This window comes from Pongo pygmaeus, chromosome 18 (assembly GCF_028885625.2).
Source record: "Pongo pygmaeus isolate AG05252 chromosome 18, NHGRI_mPonPyg2-v2.0_pri, whole genome shotgun sequence".
Classification (NCBI taxonomy): domain Eukaryota; kingdom Metazoa; phylum Chordata; class Mammalia; order Primates; family Hominidae; genus Pongo; species Pongo pygmaeus.
Genome location: NC_072391.2, coordinates 6,169,890 through 6,196,439, shown reverse-complemented (window position 1 = coordinate 6,196,439; position 26,550 = coordinate 6,169,890). Strand labels below are relative to the sequence as shown.

Genomic DNA, 26,550 nt, shown 5'->3' with positions numbered 1-26,550 from the left:
CCTTTACGCTTGTCGGGCTGGGGGATGGTCAGGTCTTTACCTGCCCACGAGGCCATATCTCAGGCTATCCCATGGGGAGAAACCTTGGACAATACCTGGCTTTCCCAGGCAGAGGTCCCTGTGGCCTTCCGCAGTGTTTTGCGTCTCTGAGTACTTGAGATTAGGGAGTGGTGATGACTCTTAACAAGCATGCTGCCTTCAAGCATTTGTTTAACAAAGCACACCCTGCACAGCCCTTTATCCATTTAACCCTGAGTTGACACAGCAGGTGTCTCAGGGAGCACAGGGTTGGGGGTAGGGTTACAGATTAACAGCATCTCAAGGCAGAAGAATTTTTCTTAGTACAGGACAAAATGGAGTCTCTTATGTCTACTTTCTACACAGATGCAGTAACAATCTGATTTCTCTTTCTTTTCCCCACACTGATAAATGTGAATTTGAAGGGACGCCATTCAACCCACAGCAGAGCCCCACCATCACCTCTCTGCACAGGGCACCCTGCCTGTCTTTCCTCTCTAGCACCAAGACAGAGCCAAGAGTGATTTCTTGAAATGAAACTGCATCGTCTCATCCCAATAAGGCATGGCCTCACTAGTGGGAGATGAGCAAATGAAAGCCTCCCTCAGGATGGGCATCCACCCATCCAGGGGACTCTCACCCCGATTTTTTTTTCCTGGTTCATAAAGGTGCTTCAGGACTTCTTGGCTCCTGGCCAACACCTTAGTGCTTCCTGAAGGGGAAAGAGGCCTCCAAACCATTCACTGGGCCATCCCAGACCGAGGTTTCTGACCCAGACATTGAAACAAGAGGAGTTCCGTTATCCCCCTTGCAGGGCATGTGACAGGGGCATGGCTCGATTCTCAGTACCCTGCTGCTCAAACCCCTAGAGGGAGCGTGCAGACAAGCAGGTCGTTGGGAGCGTTTCTGGGCTCCAACCCCACAGCAGCGTGTGGAATTGGGTGTTTACAGCTCCCGAAGCCCCAGTGGGCAGGTGTTACAGTGGTCTTCTTCAGTTTTGCCATCTGCAGGTGGCTCGTGTTAATTAGCTCAATGAGGCTCTCTGCCTTATCACAAAGACAGGAGGGCTTTCTGTATCCCGGGTTCTTGCCCTAGTGTACTTGAAAAATCAGATCGCAAGTGGACTTGGAGAATGAACGCAAGATTGTATTGAGTGGAGGAGGTGGCTCTCAGATGGATGGGGAGCCAGAAGGGGGGTGGAGTGGGAAGGTGGTCTTCCCCTAGAGTCAGGCTGCCCAGCAGCCAGACTCTCCTCCGACCGCCCCTGACTGAATTCCACATCACCCTGCTCTCAAAAGCCTGCCAACATCTGCTGATGTCTGTCGGTGTGCTCTTCTGCTTCTCTGCTCCTCTCGACGTCCAGCCACTTGTGTCTGTGCCCACTAGGGTCTGAGTTTTTTATGGGCACAGAATGGGGGTCATAGCAGGCTAGAGTAGTCTTGGAAAATGCAACATTTGGACATGAAAACAGGAGTGCCTGTTCTCACTAAGGTCCAAGGGCACAAGCCCGAGGGCAGAGCCCTCGCCAGGGACCCCACCCTTCTCTACCCAGCACTCCCCTGCCCCGCTTCCATATCAACATGAAAGCTGACATTGGCTCCTGTGCCCCACCTCTGGGCCTGGTTTGGTGACCTCTGCACCAGAGCTGCTAGGGAGGCCCCATCCCACATGTTGTTAACAGCCCTTCCCCAGGGGAACCAACATCCTCCTGTCCCCAAACCCAAGGAGGAGTGGTGGGTGCCTGAGCCTCTTGTAACCCGACTGAATATTTTCCAGGTTACCTAACCAAACTCCTGCAAAACCACACCACCTCTGCCTGTGATGGGGACTATTTGAATCTACAGTGCCCTCGGCATTCTACGATAAGTGTTTAATCGGCATTTTATGGGCAAGATTACCAAGTGTGTAGTTCCCAGAAGCCTGCCTCCCAGAGGGAAGACAGCTTAACCTGTGTGGCACCCACCACCTTCCAGGTATTGCCTTTTATAGACACCTTAAGATGATACAGTTTCAACAGACACTCTTTCTCTCTCTCTGGGTATAAATATATTTGTGATTATATAGTTCAATCCAAGCAAAACTGATCCATGAAAAATCCCATCTTATACAGATCACCAGTTTTGCAGGTGAGCTATTATTTGCTTCTGAAAGGATTTGTTACCCAACAAAACTAAATAGAATTCCTACCTATTGTAGAGACCCCTTTGTACACTTCAATATGAATTTATTTGTAGGTTAAACTTTACTTCAGTATAGCAAAGTACAACCAGGATAGTTTCCAACCTCCAGGCCCATATCTCCCATAAATACTCCTGTAGAAAGGGAAGGTGGGTTCCTTAAAGGAAACCACAAGTATCTCTTTGAGGCACACATCTGAACTCATGACCAACTTCTTAGAAAATGTACTCAAAGGTCCAGGTGCGATGGCTCATGCCTGTAATCCCAGCACTTTGGGAGGCCAAGGCTGGTGGATCACGAGGTCAGGAGATCGAGACCATCCTGGCTAACACGGTGAAACCCTGTCTCTACTAAAAATACAAAAAATTAGCCAGGTGAGTTGGTGGGCGCCTGTAGTCCCAGCTACTCCAGAGGCTGAGGCAGGAGAATGGCATGAACACGGGAGGTGGAGCTTGCAGTGAGCCGAGATCATGCCACTGCACTCCAGCCTGGGCTACAGAGTGAGACTCCATCTCAAAAAAAAAAAAAAAAAAAAATGAAATCATTATTAAACATTTTTACTAATTAAGTGGTTTTGGAGTACATTCTTTAAAAAAAAACAATTATGTTTTCTTCAACAGTGCACACAAAATGCCAACCCTGTATGACATTGCAAAGAAAGATTTTACCATGATAAGCAGATTAAACAAACAAACAAACTTTTCCTTGAATTCTTTGGGAACAAAGTACAACCTGGTCCAAATCATCCTAACCTAGAATGCACCATCAGCTTGACAGTCAGTTGTTCCTGGATTTACCAGATTTGGGGCAGACGTTTCATGCTTCTCTAAAGAGGGATTCTTAACTGACACCGTGCCTTGTTTTTGTCCTTTTCCTAGTAAAGGAAATGATTTGATTTGGTATCATATCGTCTTTCTTGCTTTTTTCTTTTTTTAATTAGAGACGAGGCCTTGCTATATTTCCCAGACTGGTCTCCAACTTCCAGGCTCAAGCAATCCTCCTGCCTCAGCCTCCCTCCCAAAATGCTGGGATTACGGGTATGAGCCACTGTGCCTGGCCTCTTTCTTGTCTTTTAAACAAATAAATGTAAGCTGGGCATGGTGTGCATTCATATATTCCCAGGTACTTGAGCAGCTGAGGTGAGAGGATCCCTTGAGACTAGGTTTGAGCCCAAGAGTTCAAGGATGCAGTGAGCTATGATTGCACCACTGCACTCTAGCCTGTGTAACAGAGTGAAACCCTGTGTCTAAAAAACCAAACTAATGCCGGGCACGGTGGCTCACGCCTGTAATCTCAGCACTTTCGGAGGCTGAGGCAGGTGGATCACGAGGTCAGGAGATCGAGACCATCCTGGCTGACATGGTGAAACCCCGTCTCTACTAAAAATGCAAAAAAATTAACCGGGTGTTTTGGCACATGCCTGTAATCCCAGCTACTTGGGAGGCTGAGGCAGGAGAATTGCTTGAACATGGGAGGCGGAGGTTGCGGTGAGCCGAGATCGTGCCATTGCACTCCAGCCTGGGCAACAAGAGTGAAACTCCATCTCAAAAAAAACAAAAAATAAACAAAAACAAAACTAAGCTAAACTAACGTATAAATAATTCATACACACAAGGGGATGCCAGTTGTGGGGCTGGAGGTGAGGTTTAACTGGGCTCTCTCCAGAGAGAGAAAGAAGCTTAATGCTTCTTTCAAGTAATTTCTGGTCTGTCTTTACCTATGTGGATCCCAAGCCAACATTTGAGAAAAGGCTCCCTTCAGTGAAGGAATGTGTGACCTTAAGTGGTGAGCGAGAGAAACTTCCTTTCTAGCCAGGCCCTTCCTGGGACCTAACTCCATGCGTCTGCCTCCTTAACGCCAGTACGTCTCGTCCATTTGCCCCTTAGTATAATTCCCAGGGTCTTTGTACTTGTCAACAGGTTACTTCCCACCCGCTTCCTGCAGAGGGCTTTGTTTTCTGGAGTCAGAGAGAGCATGAGCTCACAGGGCCATCCCCACTGCCGCCTTCTCAGGGTGCAGCCCCAGGGAAATGAGCAGTGGACTTGGACAGAGCTCATCAATTCCTTCTGGGGGAAGCTGATGGTGCCTTCAATTTTTGTTTCTGCTTCAGATGAATTAAAAAAAAAAAAAACCGTGTGTGAAGACCAGGAGCTGAAACTGCACTGCCATGAATCCAAGTTCCTCAACATCTACTCTGCGACCTATGGCAAGAGTACCCAGGAAAGGGACATCTGCTCCTCTGAGGCAGAGCGGCTCCCCCCTTTTCGGTACGTCCTTTTGTGTGTATATTACCCAGGGTTGTCTAGAGGGACAGAACTAATAGGCTATATGATTGTGGAAGTCAATACTTAATAACACAATCACAATCTTATGATCATGTAAGTTAATACTTAATAAACTCCCATATGTGTGTGAGTGTGTGTGTGTGTGTGTGTGTGTGTGTGTGTGTGTATAAATGCTTGTAAAGAGTAATCAGCCAAAAATAAATAAGTAAAAGAACAAGAACTGGCCGGGCACAGTGGTTCACGCCTATTATCCTGTCACTTTAGGAAGCCGAGGTGGGTGGATCACGCGGTCAGGAGTTCAAGACCAGCCTGACCAACATGGTGAAACCCCACCTCTACTGAAAATACAAAATTATCTGGGCATGGTGGCGCATTGCTGTAATCCCAGCTACTTGGGAGGCTGTGACAAGGATGATCACTTGAACCTGGTAGACGGAGTTGGCAGTGAGCTGAGATCTCACCACTGCACTCAGCTTGGGTGAGAAGGGTGAAACTCTGTCTCAAAAAAAAAAAAAAAGACACGGTCCTGTTTTCATGGGATGAACAGTTGAGGGAGAAAGGCAAGCATTAACCAAATAGCCAGACACATCATCATGCCCTATTGTGACAAATGCTATTTTAGAAAAGGGAAGACTATAGCAGTGGAGGGGGCCTAATTTAGCTTTGGGGTGGTGGTTTAAGTCTTCCAAAGAGAACCATCCTGTAGGGTGAACACTGGGGTGTGCACACTAGCTGCACGCTGGGGGCTGAGACGCTGAGGTTGCTGAGTGGGAGAGGAAAGGTGTTGATAAGGAGGAAGATTTCCCTGGTTTCAACTGCTGAGAACAGGGTCCTGCACACAGTAGGAGCTCCATGAAGAGTGGTCCCTAGTGTTTTCACCAACATATCTGAAGTGGAGCAGGACGGTGATCAATCACACCCCAGTCCCCGACCTCATTCTGAACCAATTTGAAACAAGGAGATGCAAAAATCTGACAACTGTGTTGACAAAGGTGATTTTAAAGGTCCTAAAAGATTCTCTGGATATCAGAGCCAATTTCACATAGTAGAGGGGCACATTCCCTGCCGTGGCCTGTGTCATACACAGCCAATTTAACCTTTTCACTGCCTGGTTATTCTGCAAAGTGCATCCGAGAATGCCCTTCATCTCTGAGCTCCTCTTCAAAATTCTGATTCCTCCTCAAACTGTAAAGCCTCTGGCATTTGCCAAGAGCCAAGGCCCTCCTGAAGCCACAGTTTGAGAACAAGCCAAGAGGCAGACATGAGAAAGAAGTACCACTCCTGGCAGGGAGAGCTGACACTTCCCAGGCTACTGCATCCTTCTCGGGGCCCAGAAATGAATGAGAGGTAATTAAAGCAGAAAGCATTTTGCAGCAGCTCAGCTCAGGTCTCCAAAGCTGCCATGGTCCCAGGATCAGTGGTGTGCCCTGAGGACAGCCAAGGGACAATCCCTTGAGGCCCTAGAAATCATCAGCCACCTCCAGCAACTTCACGGGGCCTCCCTGGGAAGTCTCCCTTGCTGCTGATGGGCACGAAGGCACCAGGGCCTCCTGTACATGGAAAACTCACAATCTAGGAATGCCCTGTGGTTGTTGATCCTGGGACATCCCCAGAAGAATTTAGTTAAGCCCTCCGAGAAAGGAAACAAGGTTTTCTTGCTGCTGAAGATGTCTCACTCGTTTTTTTTTAAAAAGCAGTGCAATTGAATTTGCAGTTTGTTTTCGCTTTCTTTCCATTTCCTGTTGCTACTTCTCCAAGATCTCAGCTGAGCTGAGGAACAAAGAAAAATAAGCAATTTTGTGCAGCAGGGATATTCGGTTTCCACTCCCTTCTCCCAGCCTGTGGCAGTGTGCTTGGCCTGCAGAATTCTTGCTCTGCCCTCTGTTTCAGCGGGTGCTGTCATGTGCCAGCTGCTTTGCCTGGGGATTCTGACATCCAGGGCTTATTCTTAGCATCAGTTCAGCAGAGTCTTAAACCACCTTCAAAGGAGTCGGTCACGCTGCCATCCTCTCTGCATCTTTCTGTAGTCATTTCTGATGATATTTAGCAAATCACTTTAGCACAGAGTCTTCGAATTCTTTCCAGATTTACGATGGAAACACAGAGGCAAAGAGCTTGGGGTAGAAAGCAGAAGAGCAGGTGCTGGGAGAGTTTGGTGGTGGATTTTGAGTTGGTCAATCATTTTGCTTTACTAAGTCCAGGGAAGCTCATCTTCAGAGTTAACCGCTATATATATATATACATATATATATATTTTTTTTGAGATGGAGTCTTGCTCTGTCACCCAGGCTGGAGTGCAGTGGCACACTCTCAGCTCACTGCAACCTCCACTTCCTGGGTTCAAGTGAGCACGTCTGGCTGATTTTTGTATTTTTTAGTAGAGATGGGGTTTCACCATGTTGGCCAGGCTGGTCTTGAACTCCTGACTCAAGTGATCCACCTGCCTCAGCCTCCCAAATTGCTAGGATTACAGGCATGAGCCACCGTGCCTGGCCCAGAGTTAACCACTCTATTGAGGTATTGTTTATTTTTCTTAAAAGTCTATTACAAGGGAATAAAATTCAATGATTTTTAGTAAATTTAGAGTTGTGCAACCATCACTACCCTCCAGTTTTAAAACATTTTCACAATCCCCCAAGCTCCCTTGTGCCCATTTGCCATCACTGCCCCATTCCCAACCCCCCGGTCCCAGATAACCACACATCTACTTTCTCTCTAGATTTGCCTTTTCTGAATATTTCATACAAATGGAATTATGCAATGGATGGTTTTGTGTGTGTGTGCACGGCTGACTTCTTTAACTGAATGTAATGTTTCAGAGGTTCATCCATGTTGTAGCATGTATCATATCAGTACTTCACTTTTTATTTTTTTGGAGTTGAAATCTCACGCTGTCACCCAGGCTGGAATGCAGTGGTGCGATCTTCGCTCACTGCAACCTCTGCCTCCCAGGTTCAAGCAATTCTCCCTGCCTCAGCCTCCCAAGTAGCTGGGATTACAGCCTTGTGCCACCAAGCCCAGCTAACTTTGTATTTTTACTACAGATGGGCTTTCAAATATCTTGGCCAGGTTGGTCTCAAACTCCAAACTCCTGACCTCAAGTAATCTGTCCTCCTCGACCTCCAAAAGTGCTGGGATTACAGGTGTAAGCCACCATGCCGAGCCTTCATTCCTTTTTATTACTGAGGTATATTCTGCTGGATGGATATATCATATCTTGTTTTTATTCTCCATTTTTTAAATATTGCAAGATGGGCCCAAAACCACCTCTCTGGAGCATTTGATGATCACGTGGATACCATTGGGTTGTGTGTATGTATGTGTATCTAACAGGGAGAGTGAGTGACTCTTGCACTGATTTGGAAAGTGATTTTAAAATCTTATCTACATTGCATTTAAACATACATTAAGAGTCCACATTTTAAAAATATACCACATATTTAAAATATTTCTTTTTGGCTTTTAGTTCCCAAGAACATACTGACAGTGATTGACCCAGCCATTGCTAATCTAAACCTTCTTTGAAGCAGAAAGATGGTGAATATGGTAATTTTTATGGCTTACTACCAGAATTTCTCTTTAAGTAAAGGTAAACAGCCCCTGGGTGACCACAGTTGGGCACACGTTGATTAGAATGGAAGGGGTTGTCAGGAGGTGTGTTTGAGTACCAGTCCTGGTGATGATAGTGCTTTGGCCAATAGTTGCAGTGAACACCATTTTATTTTGTTTTGACTTTTTTAACATCAGAAGTAGGATAAACCTCCCCTTCATTCTCCTCTCACTTCCTAAAAGGAAAATCACTTTGAAAAGACACCTGCTCAGAAATAAATTTGGGCTTCCTGGGTTACACAATGAGCTTTTGCAAAGCTCAGCCCGTTGGAACCGACGTAGGTGGCAGTGCCGGCTAGGACCTGAGGGCCTCTGTACCTCTGTACACACCACCTTCCTCCTTAGTTTCCTTCCTTCCTTCTTTCCTTTCTTTCTTCCTTCCTTCCTTTCCTTTGCTTCGAGTTTCACTCTTGTTGCCCAGGGCCAGCTAGGACCTGAGGGCCTCAGTACCTCTGTACACTCCACCTTCCTCCTGAGTTTCCTTCGTCCCTTCCTTCCTCCCTTTCTCCCTACCTCCCTACCTCCCTCCCTCCCTCCCTCTCTCTCTCTCTCCCTCTTTTCTTCCTTCCTTCCTTCTTCTCCTTCTTCCTCTTCTTTCTTTCTCTCTCTCTTTTTTCTTTTTCTCTTTCTGTCTCTTTCTTTCCCTCCCTCCCTCTCTGTCTCTCTCTTTCTTTCTCTCTCTCTTTCTTTCTTTCTTTCTTCCTTCCTTTCTTCTTTTTCTTTAGAGTTTTGCTTTTTCTCACCCAGGCTGGAGTGCAGTGGTGCAATCTCCACTCAATGCAACTTCTGCTTCCAGGTTCAAGTGATTCTCCTGCCTCAGCCTCCCGAGTAGCTGGGATTATAGGTGTCCACCACCACACCTTGCTAATTTTTGTGTTTTTAGAAGAGACGGGGTTTTACCATGTTAGTCAGGCTGGTCTCGAACTCCTGATCTCAGGAGTTGCCCTCACCTCAGCCTCCCAAAGTGCTGGGATTACAGGTGTGAACCACTGCACCCGGCCCCTCCTTAGTTTTCACTTGGCTTTTGTAAATGAGGTGGATGGGTTTTGCTGGGGGGGTTGACGGGATTGAGCATTTGGATTTTCTTATCAAATCCAGAATGGAATTCAAACCCATGGGGTCCCTAATAGAAATTGCAGAGATCCAGTAGAGCATCTAAGATGTTAGGCTTTGGTGAGAGTTTTGTCTTGTGTTACCTTTATTGTATGTATTAGGTCTTTCCCCCCTGAGTATAAAAGTAAAGTATGTTTGATACGAAAACATATGAAAGCACCCCTAGTCCAAAAGCTCAGAGAGAACTATGGTAATGTTCTTCTGAGTCCTTCTAGCTGGCCGCCTTGGCTTTCTGGCAGGCTCTGTGTTCCTTAGCTCCACTTCTCTTTCTTTAAAAAAAAAAAATTAACTTAGTAATTAACTATTATTATTATTTTTCTAAAGATAGGGCTTTGCCAAGTTGCCCTGGCTGGTCTTGAACTCCCAGGCTCAAGCGATCCACCCACTTCATCCTCTAAAGGTGCTGGGATTACAGGCATAAGCCACCACACCCAGCCTCCTCTTATTTTTCTAACAGGGTTCCCACCCGATCCATAAACAGCCTGGTCCCACTGCAGTGGGGACCTGAGAGCCAGAGCTGTGCCATCTCTCCTCAAAGGCATCTGTCCTGTCTGACATGGCTAGGAGTCCCCCAATCCATCACCAGGCTACCCTGTCACAGGCTTGCTAAGCTCCATCCAGCAGTGTAACCAGGATCTAAAAGCGGATTTGCCTCACATTTTGCTGTTGTTTCCAAAAAAAAGTAGCCCAATACCACCTCCCTCTGTAACGGAGGATTGTTTTATCTCTGGCCACACAGCGGACAGCAACTCCATGCTTAACATGAGATATTATTGGCCAGGGGCGGTGGCTCATGCCTGTTATCCCAGCACTTTGGGAGGCCGAGGCAGGCAGATCACCTGAGGTCAGGAGTTCGAGACCAACCTGGCCAAAGTGGTGAAGCCCCATCTCTAATAAAAATACAAAAATTTGCTGGTCATTGTAGCACGTGCCTGTAATCCCAGCTACTCAGGAAGCTGAGGCAGGAGAATCGCTTGAACCCAGGAGATAGAGGTTGCAGTGAGCCGAGATCGCACCATTGCACTCCAGCCTGGGCAACAAGAGTGAAACTCCATCTCAAAAATAAATAAATAAATAATTAAAATAAAATAAAGTGAGATGTTATTAAGCCCCCAAGGGGCGTGATGAATGTCACTGTCTTTAGGATGGGAAAATCCATTTGTTCCCTTCCGCAGTGGAGTGGAAGACAAGCACCTGAAGTTGGAACCAACACTTAAAACAATCTCTAATCCTTTTTGTACTTTAATATTTTTGGGGACTGCTTACTATTTAATAAGTGCTCTTCCTGGGTTAATCTTCTATAATTTAGCCAGAGGCCCATTTGTTTGATTTCTGTGATGTTTAATTATTCTGGCGGTCCCTGGGGTAGGAACAGCAGAGGTCTCTTAGAATAGGCATACTATGAACAGCTGTGGTTAATTGGTTTTGCATTTTTCATGAAACAGGTATAAACTTCGACCCAATTGAATCGAAGGTTCTGAGGAAAGATGGAATTCTTGTTAGCAACTCTCTGGCCACCTTTGCTTACATTAGAGTTAGGTCAATGAATCAAAGTTTCCTAGAATGCTGATGGATTTACTAAAATCTTGTTAATAAATGTGCTGTGCAATTATAACACTCAGATAACTAAAGGACAATGACTTCAAGTTTGACATGCCAACCACCGCTTCTCAGATTCAGAAACACAGAGGCCTGAGTTCAGGCACAGTCGCAACCAGGCAGTCAGCAAGAGAACCATATAAACAGACAAAGTCACACTATTTAGGAGTTGAGCTCCACAGATATTGTTCGCTTTTGAAAAGTAGAAACCCGAGGAATGCATTTCCCAGCTCTAAAATTTGGGAAGGAACTGGGATTATTGAATTCCAACACTGGCTGGAAGAAAAATGAGCCAGAAGGTCACTTAGTAAACAAGACAGATGATACCCCAGGAGACAGAACCACTTTCTGGGTCATGGGAGTTATTCCTCATGGTTGCCAAGATTTCCCTTGTTAGTCTTCCCCACGAGGATCAATCAGACTCAGCCCTCATGAATTAGCAGAGCCAAAAGGCTTATACCAAGGCCTGCCACACAGCGGGGACCTCATCACTGAGGGGAAGGTATGTACAATTTTTCCTCACCACCCGCTCTGCTTATCTTAAGATAGAATGCATTTTGGAATGTCATCTGCAAGTTTCAGCAATGCCTGCCTATGTTCAGAGAGACCAAAACCAGAGACCTTCAGTAAAATACATGTTAATATAACACATAACAGTATTACTATTCAAGGCCTGCAAAGATGGGGCTATTCGGGGTAAGCCTGTCTCAGGAAAATAGAGGCTTAGGGAATGTATTTGTCTGTTCTCATGCTGCTAATAAAGACATACCTGAGGCTGGGTAATTTATAAAGGAAAGAGGTTGAATGGACTCACAGCTCCACATGGTTAAGGAGGCCTCACAGTCTCGGTGGAAGGTGAATGAGGAGCAAAGTCACGTCTTAGTAGCAGGAAAGAGAGCTTGTGCAGGGGAACTCCCCTTTATAAAACCATCAGATCTCGTGAGACTTATTCACTATCATGAGAACAGCATGGGAAAGACCCACCCAATGATTCAATTACCTCCTACCACGTCCCTCCATGACACATGCGGATTAGGGGAGCTACAATTCAAGATGAGATTTGGGTGGGGACACAGCCAAACCATATCAGGGAATGATCTCAATACGTGAGATGCAGAGTTCAGTCTCGGGGTCCGCTGCTGTTCTATTCTCCTCCTGCATTAGGATTCCTCCTGTGTGTGTGTGTTGTGTGGTTGTTGGTTTCTTCTGCGAGTCCTCTCTTTTCTAGCCACCTTCTCATTTTCATGTCTTGCTGTTCCTGATCATTGCCAATGTTAAGAACCGTAAGGATTTTTCTTGGCAGAAATATCCCCATATTTACAAAGACCCCAGGGAGCTTCTTGGAGAAAAGCCGTCATGAAAATCCTCCAGACAGAGAACAACAATTGAAGGGGAATGAGACCGACATTGTGCTCAGTGAGCTGTGGCCGTGCTGTGTGCTTTACCCCAACTACCTTGTCGGTTCCTCTCAACAACTGCCTCAGCCAGCCCAGCTGCCATAACAAAGTTCCCGTGACTGGATGGCCTAAATAACAGACATTGATTTTCTCAGTGTTCTGGAGGTCAGAAGTTCAGGATCAAAGTATCCACCGATGACTTTCTGGTAAGGGCTGTCTTCCTGGCTTGCAGACAGCAGCCTTCTTGCTTGTCCTCACATGACAGAGAGGGGGAAGAGACAGAGACAGAGACATCTCTTCTTTTTATAAAACCACCAATCCTATCACATTAGGATTCCACCCTTATGACTTCCTTTAACCTTAATTAGCTCCTAATGAGTGAATTGGGGGGAACACAATTCAGTCCATAGCAACAACCCTGAGAGATGGGACTCTGGTCCCCTGTTCTGCACTTGAAGCCAGTGGTCAGAGGAGTTGAGTCATTTGCCTGAGGACACCATGGACAACGGCAGGGCCAGGATTCAGGCTCAGCTAATATAAGGCTTGCACTCCAGCTACTCTGAATTTTGAGGGATGCAACCACCTCCCCACTCTGATCCTGAGTTGTCTAAATTAGCTTTCCTCCATCCCTTTCTATCCTTTTATGTGATTGTCATTCCCAGAAACCACAGGATGGAGATATTCGTTTAGTGACTGTCTCTGCTGCCAGTGGCTCAGCTCCACAGGGGCAGGTGCTTTGTCATCTTATTTCATGTGGTGTCCCTGCATCTAGGATGCGGTGCTGGTACAGTACAGGTGCAGTCAGTAGTTAAGGAACAACTGAATGATGACTGCTGATCTGGACTTATGAGTTTTTTCCTGTGCCTTATTGTCAACCAATATTTGCTATTTATAAGATGTCAGGTTTTTTTGTTTAAATGTGAGGAGTCGATGAGCTGTTATTTGGTTTTATTGAGGGGTGTTTTGGGACATTTATCTCAGCAAACCATTGCCACGCCTCCATATCATGTCCAAGAGAAAGTCTCTAAATGCACTGTGTTGGATGTTAGCTAAATGAAATCACCACAAGAAGTTCGTGACTCAAATCACAGAGGCTCACAAAGCCCTAGTAGAACGGGCGACTCTGGGCTTGCCTGTGGGTTTTCTTGGTGTGTCTGTATCGCTGTCTGGGTGGCCACTCTAGAGGTGAGAAGCATGCAGCGCACGCTCGGGTGTCTGCAGGCCAGTGTGCCACGGAGGTACATGTGGACATCAGGCTGGGCCATTTGGACCTAAACAGGCAGTGGCCACCAGCCAGCGTCACACAGTGCTGAGCTCCATCCTCAATGCTGCTGGAGAGAGGTGCCCAGACAACTCTCAGTCGCATCCCCGGCCCCACTGTGGGGATGTGACCCACGGGATGAGTTGGGGTCTCTAGGCACCCCAAAAGCAGGAGCAGCTGGGAGCCAAGAGTGTGAGCAGCGCAGTTTCCAGCCCAAGCCACCCAAATAGGTGGCAAATCGAGTGAATCCAAAAGTGCATTTCCCAGGTCAGGCTGCAAGTAGCTTTGACACCGTAGTGCAGTCCAGTGTACACGGGGACAAAGAGATGAGAAACCAAAATCGAGAGGTTTGTCACCTGATATTAAAGCACAGAGGTTGGCAGAAGGGAGAGGGAGATGAACAAGGGTCCCTGGTGAAGTGTCTCCTGGGGTCATATGAATAATCTGTGAGATGGTTTCCCCAACATTCAAAAAGCTTCTCAGGCATGTTTGAATTTACTGTCATTTCAATAATACAGACTACTCCCGGAATTCATTCTAGAATCAAGATCACGAGTCTGAGGAAGCTCATAGAAAAAAATTGGAAATTAGAGAAATGGAAAAGGAGTGGTGTGTGCGTGTGTGTGCGTGTGTGTGCACGTGTGCACGTGTGCATGTGTGTGCGCGTGTGTGCATGTGTATGCGTGTGCACGTGTGCATGTACATGTGTGTGCATATGTGTGAGCGTGTGTGCATGTGGATGTGTGCATGTGTGTGCCTCTGTGTGTGCATGTTTGTATCTGTGTGCATGTGTCTGTGCATGTGTGTGCAACTGTGTGTGTGTATGTGTGCATGTGCGTTCACGTGTTTTTTGCATCTGTATGTGTGTGCATGTGTGAGTACATGTGTGTACATGCATATCTGCGTGTGCATGTTTGCATGTGTGTGTCTGTATGTGCATGCATGGGTACCTGTGTGCATGTGTGTATGTGTGTGTGCATGTGTGTGTGTGCATGTGTGTGTGCATGTGTGTGTTCATGTGTGTCTGCATGTGCGTGTGTTTGCATGTGTGTGCATGCATGTGTATCCCTGGGCATGTGTATCTGTGTGTGCATGTATTTGTGTGCATGTGTGTGCATGTGTCTATGTGCATGTGTGTGTGCCTTCGTGTGTTTGTGTGCATGTGTGTATCTGTGTGTGCATGTGTGTGTATGTGTGTGTGCATGTGTGTGCCTGTATGTATATCTGTATGTGTGTTTGTGTGTGTGCGTGTATCTGTATGTGTGCTTGCATGTGTGTGGGGGTGCATGTGTGCATGCATGTGTGTGCATTCATATGTGCGTGTGTATCTGTGTGTGTAAGTGTGTGTTGGAAGTTCTTAGCAAGGCAGTGTAATAGCTAGCTCGGCACGAACCATTGTCCCCTGGCAGATTGTGCCCAAGGAGACTTACGTATTTAGATAGTCTTGCATGAGAATATGACCTCTCCTATTCCACCGAATTACTGTTTCATTGACATCTGGCTTTGGGTGTTTACCTCATATGTGCCTGCAGGCATGCCTTTTGTGGCCTAATGTTTCCGTCCCTGCCCCTGCCCCCTTGGGACAGTGACAGATATGTCATCAGCCTCTGGCAGGCCCTGCTGTGGGCTTTTGGGGCACAGGGGTAAGGAAGCTGGGCAGAAGGGACAGGCTTGCAGCCTGGGATGTCCTGTGTTGGGAGGCATCATTGTTTCATCAGGGAGGAACTCCAGGGCCACAGACAAGCTCATACGGAAAGAGAAACACAACAACACGCTCCAGAGTCAGAGCTACGAGATTCCCCCACCAGGGAGGACCCCTGGAAATCAGCACCGCCTTGTCACCGAGATGTGGATTCAGATGTGTTCCCACGGTCTCCAATCTCCAGTTCCATGACAGAAGGTTTCTGTCACACCCCTAAGTGCTGTCAGACCAGCGCTCGGTACGCTTTGTGCTTTCTTCTGGACAACCCTCGGGCCCTGACTGCTGCCTTGATCCTCTCAACAGCAATAGGGCCCCGACAGGGGGAACCCTCTCCATGGCCTCTGGGTGTCTTATCTGGACATGAACGAGCTGGAGTATGTGTTTGCCCCAAGTCAGGATCTAAGAGTGGAAAGGAGCCTTAAAGCCCATAGGACCCCCTTCGGAGGCTCCCAAGGGCAGACAACAGCTGATCAAATTAAAGTCATTCACTCCAGCTGGGAATGAACCAAGGCTAAATTTAGAACAATGCCGGCATTAACACAGTGTGAAGATTCTGTTCAATCACAAGGAAAACTTTGTTTTTCCAGAATACAGAATAGGAAAAGGAGACCCAAAAGTATAAAGTAGTCCAAGAGATTCTAGAGAACAGTTGACATTCCCTTAGTGTAAAGCCTGGGACCACGGAGAGAGCCCTGGCCTGAGCTTGGTGTCCCAGCCAAGTGGCGGCTTTGCACAAGTGACTTGACTACAACAAGAGGGGTTGGACCAGCTCATCACTAAGATTCCAGCTGACCAACATCTGGTGAGTTTGCAACTTCAAACTAGTTGATTCAGATGACTAGGAAGCCTCGTTCCCAGGGACTTGCCAAGCATTGCCCATGTTATCCATCTCTGGTGGCTGCATCTCAGCAGAGTTGATGCAGACTTGCCCTAAAGAGTGCTCACTTAGCAGGAGGCAGGCCTAGGCCAAGAAGCACCTGGAGTCTTATGAGAGAGGCTCTCCTGGCAGGAGAACTCAGACACCCACCTCCCAGGAGAAGAGGAGAGAGAAAAAATGGGAACTGATTTTATGGAGCCCCATCCCCAGGGCGCCAAGCCGAGTGCTTAAATCCACGATTCCCTCCCTTTATGCACTCAGCAAATATTTTCATAATGCCCACTCTGTGCCAGAGACGGCACTGGGGATTTGTCAAAGAACAAGACGGTTCCAGCTCCTGCCCTCAGGGAGCTTGCATTCTAGGTGGAGAGAAAGGATGGCACCCACTCAGCGAGTGAGTTAGGATTGTAACTTGGGCTGTGAAGAAGACAATCAAGATACTCTGAGACTAAATGACAGGGGACCTGGCTAGGCTAAGGCAGGGGGACGTATGTAGTAGTGCTGGATAAAGAAGGAGGAAAGAATTTTCCAGGCTAACAGAAGAGCACATGCAGAAACACCAGGGTGCGCAGGCATCTGATGCAACACGAGTGAGGAATGGGAGGCCGGAGCGGGGAGCAGAGAAGAAACGGAAGGTCTCGGGAGTTGAACTTGGGGAGGGTGAAAAGGGCCAAGTCATAGCCAGCCTTCTAGGCTGTGGTCAGGACTTGACTTTTATTAGGTTGGTGCAAAAGTAATTGTGATTTACGCCATTACTTTTTTTTTTTTTTTGTCAGAGTCTGCCTCGGTCACCCAGGTTGGAGTGCAGTGGTGTGATCTTGGATCACTGCAACCTCCACCTCCCAGGTTCAAGCCATTTTCCTATCTCATCCTCCCAAGTAGCTGGGACTACAGGCGCACGCCACCACCCCCAGCTAATTTTAATTTTTGTATTTTCAGAAGAGATGGGGTTTCACCATGTTGCCCAGGCTGATCTCAAACTGCTGACCTGAAGTGATCCACCCGCCTCGGTCTCCCAAACTTCTGGAATTACAGGTGTGAGCCAACATGCCCAGCCAATTTCCGCCATTACTTTTAATGGTGGAAACAGCAATTACTTTTACGCCAACCTAATAGCTTCGGAGACGGAAGAGGTCATCTATACGTTTTAAGTCAGGCAGTGATGTGACCCAACGTGTATTTCTAAAAGGTTATAGAGGCCATGCAGGAAAGATGGTTTACATATGGTCTGTGGTTCCTTTTGCACTACAAAAGCAGAGTTGTTATTTTGACAACAGAGACCATATGGCCCATAAAACCTGCAATAGTTCCTGTCTGGCCATTCACTAGAAAAGGGGGGCAAGAGAGGAGGATGGGGACCAAGTGCCTGCAGGGAAGATGCAGCAGAACAGTGCTTCATCCCTGTTTTTCAGATAATTTCACGAGGTCGAAAGACATCCTAATGAAAGTGAAAGTACAAGGTACTTACCAGGAGATATTCACACCAGACGCCATGTCTCACACCTGCAATCCCAGCTTCACACCAGATGCAATGGCTCACACCTGTAATCCCAGCACTTCGGGAGGCCAAGGCAGTAGGAAGACTTTCAGCCAGGAGTTTAAGACCAGCCCGGGCAACAAAGTCAGACCTGATCTCTACAAAAAAATATAATAAAAAGTTAGCCGGACATGGTAGTACATGCCTGTAGTCCCAGATACTCAGGAGGCTGAGGTGAGAGGATTGTTTGAGCCCAGAAATTCAAGGCCACAGCACGCTATGATTGTGCCACTGCACTCCAGCCTCGGTGACAAAGGGAGACTCTCTCTCTTTCTCTCTCTCTCTCTCTCACACGCTCTCTCTCTCTCTCTATATATATATATACACGTATATATATATATTCGTATATATATATATTCACAAAATATTTGCTGTCAAAGGATTCTCATCAAAAGTCTATAGAAAATATACACGTCCTTGGGCTGGGCACAGTGGCTCACGCCTGTAATCCTACCACTTTGGGAAGTTGAGGCGGGTGGATCACCTGAGGTCAGGAGTTCAAGACCAGCTTGGCCAACATGGCAAACCCCATCTCTACTAAAAACAACAAAATTAGCAGGTATGGTGGCATGCACCTGTAATCTCAGCTGCTCAGGAGGCTGAGGCACAAGAATCGCTCGAACCCGGGAGGCGGAGTTTGCAGTGAGCCCAGATTGTGCCACTGCACTCCAGCCTGTGAGACAGAGTGAGACTCCATGGAAACGCAAAACAAAACAAAATAAAATCAAACCAAAAAAAAAAAACCAAAAACAAACAGGCACTTCTGGCGCAGGCTGCAACATGGATGAACCCTGAGGACATTATCATCAGTGAAATAAATAAATCCAAAAACATAAACACGCCCAGGAGCAGAGGCTCGAACCTCTACCCCAGCAATTTGGGAGGCTGAGGCAGGTGGATCGCTTAAGCTCAGGAGTTCGAGACCAGCCTGGCCAATATAGTGAAAGCTCATCTCTATTAAAAATAAAAAAATTAGCTGGGCGTAGTGGCGCACGCCTGTAATCCCAGCTACTTGGGAGACTGAGACACAAGAATCGCTCGAACCCACGATGTACAGGTTGCAGTGAGCCGAGATCACACCGCTGCACTCCAGCCTGAACGACAGAGAAAGACTCTGTCTCCAAACCAAAAAAATTAAACACGGTATGATTCCACTTATCTATCAAGTGTCTGGAGTCGTTAAACTCATAGAGTTGCAAACTAGAAAGGTGGCCCCCAGGGGTGGGCGAGAGAGAGGAGTGGAGAGCTTGCTAAATGGGTGCAATTTCCATTTTGAAAGATAAAACTGTTCCGGAGACGGTGGCGGTGATGGCTGCTGAACAATGTGAACGTACTTAATGTCATTAAACTGTAAACTGAAAAAGAGTGGAAATTGTAAATGTTCATACTGGCCATTCTATATGAACTAATATATATTCACAATTTTTAATATTTATACGTGGTATATTTGCCCATAATTAAAGATGAAAATTAAAGCAGTTGGATCTTTCAAAAGAAAAGAAAGAAGCGAAGAATACACACCAGCTTTCTCCTGATGAGAGGAAGAGCCCCAAAGCGTCTATGGACACTCACTGTTCTCCTATCCTTCTTGAATTATTATGAGGAAATCCTTAGAGGCTGGGGAACTTGGGCGACTCTGGCTAATGTGGAGCTCTGTGCCTTGAGCTCCCCAGACCACAGAATAGTAAATAGTCTGTGCCTCCAGCCCTGCAGTGTGAGGTTCCAGTCCTGTGGGTTCCACACCTGTCACCTGTATCAGGAGGCTTATGTCTCACCCTGTCTTCTTGCCAGCCTCGAGGACGGAGTCTGAGCCTCCACCGTGCTACACACAGGGAGGACACTGGACCTGTTCTCCGCGGTCATGGCCCAGCAGAGGGGAACGGCAGTTCAGTGAGTGTAGGCAAAAGAAAGAGAGATCAGACTGTTCCTGTGTCTATGTAGAAAGGAAAGACATAAGAGACTTCATTTTGAAAAAGACCTGTATTTTCAACAATTGCTTTCCTGAGATGTTTTTAATGTGTAGCTTTGCCCCAGCCACTTTGACCCAACCTGAAGCTCACAAAAACATGTGTTGTATGAAATCAAGGTTTAAGGGATCTAGGGCTGTGCAGGACGTGCCTTGTTAACAAGATGTTTCCATGAAGTATACTTGGTAGAAATCATCGCCATTCTCTAGTCTCAATAAACCAGGGGCACAATACACTGTGGAAAGCCGCAGGGACCTCTGCCCTTGAAAGCGGCGTGTTGTCCAAGGATTCTCCCCATGTGATAGTCTGAAATGTGGCCTCGTGGGATGAGAAAGACCTGACCGTCCCCGAGCCCTACACCCATAAAGGGTCTGTGCTGAGGTGGATTAGTCAAAGAGGAAAGCCTCTTGCAGTTGAGAGAGAGGAAGGCCACTGTCTCCTGCCTGCCCCTGGGAACTGAATGTCTCGGTATAAAACCCGATCGTACATTTGTTCAATTCTGAGAAGGGGGAAAAACCGCCCTATGGTGGGAGGCGAGACACGTTTGCAGCAATGCTGCCTTGTTATTCTTTACTCCACTGAGATGTTTGGGTGGAGAGAAACATAAATCTGGCTTACGTGCATCTCCAGTCACGGTAGCTTCCCTGGAACTTCCTTATGACATAGATTCTGTTGCTCACATGTTCGTTGCTGACCTTCTCCTTCTTATCACCCTGCCCTCCTACTACATTTTTTTTTTGCTAAAATAATAAAACTAATAATCAATAAAAACTGAGGGAACTCAGAGGCCGGTGCCTCTGCAGATCCTTGGTATGCTGAGCGCCGCTCCCCTGGGCTCACTGTTGTTTCTCTCTACTTTGTCCCTGTGTCTTATTTCTTTCCTCAGTCTCTCATCCCACCCGACTAGAAATACCCACAGGTGTGGAGGGGCAGGCCACCCCTTCAAGTGAGTGCTGAGGGACGGTCCGGAGCCTTGGTTTCCTTCCTCCTCCTCAGCACAAACAGGAGAGTGCGGTGGGCAGATGGGAGGAGACCAATATGCAAACTGTCCGCTCAGCAGACTGTGGAGTTTCTGTTCTTGGTTGTGATGGGGGTCTCAGACATCTTATTCAAAATTTTGCTTTCCTCCCCCACTGGTTGTCCTTTTCATAGACATCTCACCCATGATAGCAGGGAATCAGTCCCTCTAAGCTATTCCCTAAGAACAACAAAAAGATTATGAAGGTGATGATGAGGATAAAGAGGATGACGACAGACACCATGGCATCATGAACCGTTATTGAGGGCTTCCTGAAGGCCAGGCTCTGAGCTCTATGCTCTATGCAGTTTGTTTCATCTCATCTGCGTAGTCTCCACTTTATTAGTGCACATTTCATGATGATTTTACGGACTAGAAAAGGAGCAACGCATTTTCATAGAACTCGTACTAGATCATGAAGTCAAAAAGGGCGGAGTCCAATCTGAACCGGGCAGTCTAAGTCCAGACACATGGCATTTGGCCAGTCCTCTCCCTGCAACCAACCTGCCCTCTCAAATCCTTGTCACTCAGGTGGGTGCCCCTGCTCACTGTGCCCTTCCCTTTGGGGGCTCCTTGTAAGACCACAGCTAGACCAGTGGGTGCCACAATCACTGTGTCAGGTATAGAAAGGGCAGCTGAGATCACATCAAGGATTCCAGAAAGAATGGGCACAGGATCATTCGGGACGCATCTCTCCCTTTCCCCTGTTCCTGGCTTTCCTTACAGCTCTCGACTTCCTCAAAGGAGTCATCAATTCGGAGTTTGGCTTCCATTCCTATTGAGGAAGCTGGAAAGCGTTTCAAAAATGCTCCTCCGATGTGCCTGTGGTTAAGAACTCTGAGCTCTGCTGAAAACTTTTGGAAGCTGGGTGCGGTGGCTCACGCCTGTAATCCCAGACCTTTGGGAGGCTGAGGCAGGTGAATCACAAGGTCAGGAGTTCAAGACCAGCCTGGCCAACATGGTGAAACCCCGTCTCTATTCAAAATAGAAAAAAATTAGCCGGGTGTAGTGGCGGGCGCCTGTCATCTCAGCTACTCGGCAGGTTGAGACAGGAGAATAGCTTGAACCCGGGATGCAGAGGTTGCAGTGAGCCGAGATCCCTCCACCGCACCCCAGCCTGGGCAACAGAATGAGACTCTGTCTCAAAACAACGAAAACAAAACCAAAACCCAAAAAACCCACAACTTTTGGGAGTTAGAAGACCAGGAAGTATAGTACCCGGGACTTAGAGTCTGGCCATGAATTTTGAATACCGCCCTTTCTACTTCTCTGTGTGGCAAGGGGTGAGATGTCCGTCCTCTGAGACTCAGCACTCTCATCTGACTTGATTTCCAGTTGATCCAATGGAAGTGAGCGATGATTAAGCCGATCGTGGGTGCCCGCTGCGTGATCTCTAGCTGACGGATGCATAAAGTAAAGGCAAAGTGGATTTTAGATACATGCCTTAAGATTTTCAGCTTCAACTCCACACAATTCAACGTAAATATCCCCTGACCTGAAGTTCTGGTCTCCCTGCATTCCAGACAGGACATTTTGTTTCGTCCTTCTCTCAGTAAGTACTGAGTACTGTGAGAGGAACAAGTGAGTCTCTTTGGTTTCTGATTCCCCAGAGCCGATATCTTGCTTGGCACATAGGAGGCAGCAAAAGCAAACATCTATGTTGATGATTGAACTGACACTTCCTTGCTTCACCAAAATTGGCTGTCATCAGCGTGACTTTGACTTACTTCTTTTTGTTTTTTGTTTTTTGAGACGGAGTTTTGCTCTCGTTGCCCAGGCTGGCGGGCAGGGGTGTGATCTCGGCTCACTGTAGTCTCTGCCTCCCAGGTTCAAGCCATTCTCCTGCCTCAGCCTCCCGAGTAGCTGGGACTACAGGCGCGTGCCGCCATACCGGGAGAAGTTTTTGTACTTTTAGCAGCGGCGGGGTTTCACCATGTTGGCCAGGATGGTCTTGATCTCCTGACCCCGTGATCCGCCCTCCTCGGCCTCCCAAAGTGCTGGGATTACAGGCGTGAGCCACCGCATCCAGCCAAACTTTCTGATGAATACTCTAAGTCCACCTAAGCTAAGGACAGGAGTTAGAGCTTCCATGAATTTTAAAACAAGACCCACCGATTTGAGGAAGCAATTACTCTCTTGAAGGAGAAAAGTCAGAAAACACAATGATGAAATCACTAGGACCTAACTGGCCTGTGGAACTATTTCCTGCTTATGAACTCTCAACTATCATTTCATTTCCAGATGGCATGGTCTCAGCTGTTATACAGTGTTTACGAACGGTCTACATCAAGGGAATTTATATCAATCTAGAAGAATAAACAAAATATTTGAGTTCCTAATTTCCTTTAATTAGGATAACCTTTTCCTTAAAGTGAAGACAATGGTTTTATTACATCTCTTTCTTCGGAAAACATAGGCTGTATTTTCTAGCAATAACGAATTTGTTATATACGATGATCTGGTTCCTGGAATGTTCTTGAAGCTAGTGTCTCTAAGGCAGGTGTGTACAGCAAGACGTGAATAACACAGCAATCGATGTTGAAAGCATTATATGGCAATTGAGTTTGTCAGAACTACCAAATGTTGCTGAGTGTGGATTGCTCTGAAATCTGCAAACATTACTTCTGAATTCCTTGTATCCAAAATGCAGACGCAATGCCGGCTGTTGGTTTACTTGTTTCCGATTTTTCAACCCTCTTTTCTAGGCAAAAGATGTCCAAACGATACAGACCCACAGAATCTAACAGATGTCTCTATATTCCTCCTCCTCGAACTCTCAGAGGATCCAGAACTGCAGCCGGTCGTCGCTGGGCTGTTCCTGTCCATGTGCCTGGTCATGGTGCTGGGGAACCGGCTCATCATCCTGGCCGTCAGCCCTGACTCCCACCTCCACACCCCCATGTACTTCTTCCTCTCCAACCTGTCCTTGCCTGACATCGGTTTCACCTCCACCACGGTCCCCAAGATGATTGTGGACATCCAATCTCACAGCAGAGTCATCTCCTATGCAGGCTGCCTGACTCAGATGTGTCTCCTGGCCATTTTTGGAGGCATGGAAGAGAGACATGCTCCTGAGTGTCATGGCCTATGAGCGGTTTGTAGCCCTCTGTCACCCTCTATATCGTTCAGCCATCTTGAACCCGTGTTTCTGTGGCTTCCTAGATTTGTGGTCTTTGTTTTCTTTTTCCTCAGTCTTTTAGACTCCCAGCTGCACAACTTGATTGCCTTACGCATGACCTGCTTCAAGGATGTGGAAATTCCTAATTTCTTCTGGGAACCTTCTCAACTCCCCCATCTTACATTTTGTGACACCTTCACCAGTAACATCCACATGTATTTCCCTGCTGCCGTATTTGGTTTTCTTCCCATCTCGGGGGCCCTTTTCTCTTACGGTAAAATTGTTTCCTCCATTCTGAGGGTTTCATCATCAGGTGGGAATTATCAACCTTCTCCACCTGTGGGTCTCAACTGTCAGTTGTTTGCTGATTTTACGGAACAGGCGTTGGAGGGTAGCTGGGTTCAGATGTGTCATCCTCCCCGAGAAAGGGTGCAGTGGCCTCAGTGATGTACACGGTGGTCACCCCCATGCTGAACCCCTTCATCTACAGCCTGAGAAACAGGGATATGAAAGGTGTCCTGCGGCGGCCGCACGGCAGCACAGTCTAATCTCAATATCTTCTTATCTGTTCCATTCCTTTTGTAGGGTGGGTTAAAAAAGACAGCAAGGTCAAATAAGAATGATATCACAGGGTGCACACCCACTGTCACATTACGAGTAATACCTCCCTAGGATAGAAAAAATACTGTCACAGAGTACACACACATGGGGTACACCCGTGGTGATATTAGAAGCAGTATCTCCCTGAAATATGATGAAAAATAGCACAGGGTGTGCACACTGTGTGATACGAGGAGTCATATTTACCCTGAATATTATGACTCATATCACGGGTGTACACACACAGGCTACACGCACTGTGATATCGGGAGTTGCATCTCCCTAGGATATTACAAATAATATCACAGGGTATACACTATGTGTGAACATCCACTGTGATGTTTGATATCATATCTCTCTACGAGATTACAAATAATATGAAAGTGTGTGCACCCATGTGACATATTAGGAGTAACATCCTTCTAGGGTATTACAGATAACATCACAAGGTGTACACCTTCTGTGGCCTTTTGCACACACTTTGTGCCATTCAAGGAAACATCCCCCTAGGATATTACGAATAATAACACAGGCGGTTGACACCCATGGTGTACATCTCCTGTGCCATCAGGAGTAATATTCCCCTAGGATATTACGAATACTATCACAGCAGGTGTACACATATGGTGTTCACCCCATGTGATATTAGGAGGAACATGCCCCTAGGATATTAGGAATAGTATCACAGGCGTTGAATACGCACGATATACACCCCCGATGACATGAAAAGTAACATCCCCCTAAGATAGTATGAATAATATCACAGGGAGTACACCCCGTGTGACATTGGGAGTAACATCCCCCGAGGATATAACGAATAATATCAGGGGGCGTACATGCATTGTGACCCTAGCGGTAACATCTCTTTAGGATATTACAAATAATATCACAGGGTGTACACTGACCATGATATTAGGAGTCCCATTTTCCTAGGATATTATGGATAATATCACAGGAGGTGTTCACACACAACGTGTACACCATGTGTGTACACCCAATGTGATATTTGAAGTCATACGTCCCTAGGATCTTACGACTGTTATCAAAGGGTGTACACCCCATGTGACATTAAAAGTGACATCCCTTTTAGATATTCCGAATGCTATCACCTCTTCCTAGGATAACCCATGTGATATTAGGAGTAACCCCTTCCTAGGATATTACGAATAACATCACAGGGTTTACACCCCTGTGACATTAAAAGTAACAACCCCTCCTAGGGATGTTATGAATAACATCACAGGGTGTACACCCCTGTGACTTTAAAAGTAACACCCCCCTAGAATATTACAATAATATAACAGGGTGTACACCCCCTGTGACTTTAGGAGAAACACCTCCCTAGGATATTTCAAATGATGTCACTGTGGGCACACCCTCTGTGATATTAGCAGCAACATCTTTCTAGGAGATTACGAATGATATCACAGGGTGTACACTCACTGTGATATTAGAAGGAATACCTCCCTAGGACATAAGCTATCACATCACAGAGTGTACACACATGGTGTACACCCACTGTGTTATTAGAAGCAATATCTCCCTATGATATTAGGAAAAATATCACAGGGTGTACCCTCTGTGGGATACTAGAAGTAATGTTTACCATGGATGTTACAAATAATATCACAGGGTGTACACACATGGGGTACACCCACTGTGACATTAGGAGTTATATCTCCCTAAGATATTGCAAAGAATATCCCAGTGGGTGTACCCCATGTGTGTACACCCACTGTCATCATTAAAGTAGTATCTCTCTATAAGATTACAAATAATATCGGAGGCTATACACCCCCTGTGACATCAGGAGTAACATCCCCTTACAATATTGGGAGCAATATTGCACGAGGTACACCCCTGTAACTTTAGGGGTAACATTCCCTCAGAATATTACTAATAATATCACAAGGTGTACACGCATTGTGACATTAGGAGTAATATTCAGGTAGCATATTTTCCATACTATCACAGAAGGAACACACCTGTGACATTAAGAGTGACATCCCCCTAGAATAGTAAGAATACTATCACACGGTGTACACCTCCTGTGATATTAGGAGAATCATCTCACCAGAATATTACGAATAATGCCACAAGGTGTTATCTTCTGTGACATGAGGGGTATAGACCCCCGGGAAATTATGACTACTATCAAAGGGCGTACACCCCTGTGACATTAGGAGTAACATCCTTCTAGAATATCATGAATAATATCACAATGTGTACACCCCCTGTGTCATTAAGAGTAAAATTGCCCTAGGATATTAG

The 26,550-nt window shown here is 46.6% G+C and overlaps 1 pseudogene; it reads left to right on the top strand.

The window, feature by feature from the left end:
• The window catches only part of LOC129026294 (olfactory receptor 7E24-like), a 30,746-nt pseudogene extending 6,519 nt beyond the window's left edge, over positions 1-24,227 (top strand).
• Positions 24,228-26,550: the final 2,323 nt, after the last annotated feature.